Here is a 4,615-nt window from a genome sequence, read left to right as displayed (position 1 = left end):
TAAATAGGCAGTCGCGTACAATTGTCCTGGGGTGGTCCCGAAGGAATTAACCCCCAAGCGAAGGTGTGAAAACCGTGCCGAAAGCTGAATAGCACCTGGGTGATTCTGGAACCACGTCTGGAACGGTGATTCTGGGATACCGGGCGACCTCGCAGAGTACGCAGCCTTATCCTTGCATGCGGGGCTCTACAAGGTTGAACGAACCCCTTTCCCTAGCTTCTTGTGGGAACAACAATGACAACGCCACACATAGTTGTAGTAAGTGCGGTTCAAAACAACAGAACGCGCAGGGCTCCCGACAATAGGTCGGCCACCAATGCCGACCAATCTAGAGCTGGGGGAGCCAATGAAAATGGATTCAATGCGACAGATCGGCGGGATCTCGCGACCTTTGGCCCCTGAACAGGGTTACATGGCACAACTGCATGCTCTTCCAAGACCCTCCAGTTACTGTCGAACACCCACCCAAACCAGAGGAGGTCGAAGTATTTTGGAGAGAAGTCTACGAAGTTCAGCATAGACTGGACGAAGACTCAGAAAATACAAATAGCTTCAAGGAGTTACGTGTTGCCGTCGTACCACCTGATAAAGAATTCCCACCCATCACTACCGAGGAGGTGAAAAAAGTATTAAGAGGGATGAAGAACTATCCCGCACCGGGACCAGATTGTATCAAAACCTTCTGGTGGAAGAAGTTTTTTTCAACCCATCAGCATTTGGCCCGTATTTTCACCTCATATTTGAAGCCGGAAGAGCCAAAGCCAGAGTGTTTGGTGGAAGGACGCACAATACTCCTGCCGAAAATAGGCAACTTAGCTGACCCGAAGAATTACAGGCCAATAACTTGTCTAAACACACTTTATAAGATATTCACAGCTACCCTAAATGATAGGATTGTTCGGGGAATTGAAACTGTGTGGTAAGAAATGTATGAATAACGAGGCTCAAAGAAAGGCGTAGCTGGATGTCGGGAGAACCTGCTCATCGATAGACGTGTCCACAAAGATGCAGCATTCTACCAGCGCGACTTATCGATGGCCTGGATTGATTATCGGAAAGCTTTCGATTCGCCCTCCCATAGACTTATCATCTGTCTTTTGGAAATCTTAAGGGTTCATCCGCAAATATTTGGGTGCATAGAGATTGATGCCGCTTTGGAAAATCAGCTTTACTATCTCATCTGGAAAAAATCGTGTGACAACTAACAAGGTTACCTTTCAGAGAGGTGTCTTTCAAGGCGACACCATGAGCCCACTCCTCTTTTGCCTTACATTATTGACACCATCTCTAGCACTTCGCCATTCCGACGGGTACTTTTGCGGTACTTGTACTTTATGCTGAGAACAGTGAGCGATATACGATACGATATACTAAGGAAATTGGAATGGAATTCGGGTTAGACAAATGCGCCAAGGTTTATTTGAAGCGAGAAAAACTTAATGGCATCTTGAAGATCCTGAGCTCGTTGATAGAAGCACCATACGAAACCTTTGCGCTGGAGATACTTATACATACCTGGGCGTGCCACAGAGCCGCATTCGGGATGTGACATCTATAAAGGATACTTTCCGAAGCAGATAAAACGTCTCATCCGACAGATTTGGTCTTCCGAACTGTCGGCGAGGAAAAAAGTATCTGCAACGAACATGCTTGATGGCCCGGTACTACTCTATTCATTTGGAGTAGTTCCATGGACGAAGAGCGAGCTCAGATCTCTTGACATCGGGACAAGAAAGGTGATGCACATGAACAAAAGCATGTATCTTGAGTCTTCCGTTCCGCAACTGTACATCTCACGCCGTCAAGGTGGTCGTGGAATATTGAGTCTTGAATGTCTTCACAATAGGATTATTCTGGGTACAGCACATAGAGTTGCAAATGGAAGAGACCCTCTTCTTAAAATGGTCAGGAATCACGAAGAAGTGGGCAAAGGAGCGTTTCTGTACAAAGCAGCGGAGGAGGCTGCTGAAACGCTCGGACTTGACTTCAGTATTAAGGGTGTGCAAAATGCATCAAATTTTATTTATCTCGAGTACTCACTCCTGAAAGCCCGGATTAAGAAAGCATAAGTGAAAAACTTTCGTGAACAGCTCCTCGATAAGAGGATGCACGCTATCTTCCAGAGAAATGTGACGGATCAGTCAATGTCTTGTGAGCTAACGTTTGATTTCCTTAAATCGCCCTGATTGAAGTCTGGTACGGAGGGTTTCATTTTTGCATGCCCATACGGTGTCATTTCCACCTTAACATACCGTCGTCACATTTTGAGCCAAGACATTCCCGATGATAGCTGCAGGGCGTGCTATGCAGACCCCGAGCATTTAGTTCACATACTATCTAGTTGTCCAAGTCACGCGGGAACGACCTACATTCAAAGGAACAACGCGGCACTAAGAGTGCTTTATTACCATCACTGTCACTCCCACGGCATTAACCGTAATATCGTTCCTCTAAATGCTCCTAGGGAAATTGAGTCAATTATCTAGAATGGGAAGTGCCACATATACTGGAACTTTATATTCTCAACAATGGTTTCTGTTGCTCACTCGAGGCCTGACATGGTTCTTCTTGACTTCGAGAACATGTTCGTTATCGAATTTTCAGCACCAGCTGACAAAAACATCATAACCAAGTAGAATGAAAACAAAGAGAGGTATCGAGACCTTATAAGGGAGTTGCAACGATTTTACCCGGAATATTCTGTTAAGCTGATCGTCCTCATCATCGGCGTTCTTGGAGGTGCCAAGCTTTCATTTGCTGATGGCCTAAAAAGCATCCCTGCGTGTCAACAATATGCTAGAACACTTGCAGGAAAAATGCAGAAGGCGGTGGTCTTTGGGTCGCTCCGTGTTCTTAGGGTGCACAAGGCTTTCGCTGAATCGTCGTATTGATTCCTTTACAGACTGTAACCACCTATCTCACGGTCGTGAGACGTGGTTGTGGCTGAAATTTTACCGCGATTTCGCTGGGAGCAGGTGCAATTTTCCAGATTAGCACCCGCTCCCGGCTAAATCCTGCGGTTGTCCTTATGACAAATTTTTAATCAATGATTATAGACCTTCTTCAAGTGAAGTAAATCTTTTCCTTTACACTTAACCTCAAAATGGAATATTCTTCTTAAAAATAATGTATAAGCTCGATAATATGTTTATTCATAATCATAATTATCGTTGTACACGTAAACTCAGAAACATGTATTTATTGCGAAGCTTAATTCTGGTTAATTGTTAACTTTGTGATTCTTATTTTTGAATATAAAACAATCATAAATTAGAATAATGAGAAATGTACCAGAGTTAGACATTTGAATTGAATGTATATATCAGTGTTCCTGCTTTCAATTATACAATAATAATGATAATGGAAAAAAACATGATTGATTTCAAAAATCATCTTTATAAAGAAAGGAGGTTAGTATTGAAAAAGACTTACTCGGATTCGAAATCTTCAATTATATCCAAAGTAAACGCCCTACAATTCCTGTAATTCCTTAGCTAGAGTTCTTTCGTCCATTTCCAATTAATTTAAGATTTCACAGAAAATCAGAACCTTCAGAATAATACAACACTGAAAAAATTCCAATGCAATCAAATAAATCACATGATAAATTAATTCAGATTCTAGGATAGTCACTTAGGAACCGCTGGCTGCGCTTTAACACGTCTAGCGGCACTTTGCAGTACTGCTTTGTACTGTATTTTTTGTTTGAATCAAACGAATATTTTTGTAAATCCAAATAAACAGATTTTAAACAAATGGATTGTTTAATAATAGTCCATTTTTTTTTAAATCAAACAAATTGTACTAAACAAATAACTGAACTAGATTCACTCACGCGGCAACTTCATGCTCGTTGGGAATCTCCTATTTTCTCAATTCAATTAACAATTCACTATTTTTAAATCGGGGACAACACACTTCCCAGTGATTCTTTATCATTTGCTTTTTATAAAATCTTATACAGCATTTAAAGGTCTTTGATGTTATCAGTGCCGGTTAGATAGATAATACGTCTTAACACTGAGGTTAAATAAAGCTTTATTTTTTTTATTTTGAAAGTGGCACACATGAGCGCAGTTAAATTCCTATCCGAAGGGATCATTATAAATTTTTATATTGCAATTTAGGTTATTCCGAGATATAATTTGATATTGGAACGTAACAAGTGATAATGAGGGGGTCGATTATGGTTTTTTGTCAATTTCGATAGTGGAAAATATAAGTGCATTTGAAATCCCATATCAGGAGGCAATTATAAATTTGTATACTGGAATTAAGGTAATTTTGAGATATCTTCGGGTAGTAGATCGAAACAGGTGGCAATAAGGGGGTTGATTGTTTTTTTTTTAATTTCGTAAGTGGCGCATATGAGCGCATTTAAAATCCTACCCGCAGAAATGATAATAAATTTTTATATTGCGATTTAGGTTATTTGGAGATATGATCGGTTATTGGAATGCTACGAGGGTAGTTCAATAAGTCCTTAGAATGACCAACAAATGGCGCGCGAATTGCTCCAAATCATTTGTTTTCAGTCAGCACCACTCCCGACTAGATATATGGTGCAGTCACAGTCCACATCTTCTGAGTTTACGTGTTTTTATAACCAATTGAA

The 4,615-nt window shown here is 41.0% G+C and overlaps 1 long non-coding RNA gene across 1 annotated transcript in view; it reads left to right on the top strand.

The window, feature by feature from the left end:
• LOC117168770 overlaps window positions 1–4,615 on the top strand; it is a 451,138-nt gene that overhangs the window by 366,050 nt on the left and 80,473 nt on the right. The gene's annotated exons all lie outside the window — the stretch shown is intronic.

This window comes from Belonocnema kinseyi, chromosome 3 (genome assembly GCF_010883055.1).
Source record: "Belonocnema kinseyi isolate 2016_QV_RU_SX_M_011 chromosome 3, B_treatae_v1, whole genome shotgun sequence".
Classification (NCBI taxonomy): domain Eukaryota; kingdom Metazoa; phylum Arthropoda; class Insecta; order Hymenoptera; family Cynipidae; genus Belonocnema; species Belonocnema kinseyi.
The sequence above is the reverse complement of the archived record's forward strand: the minus strand, read 5'-3'. Positions and strand labels throughout refer to the sequence as shown.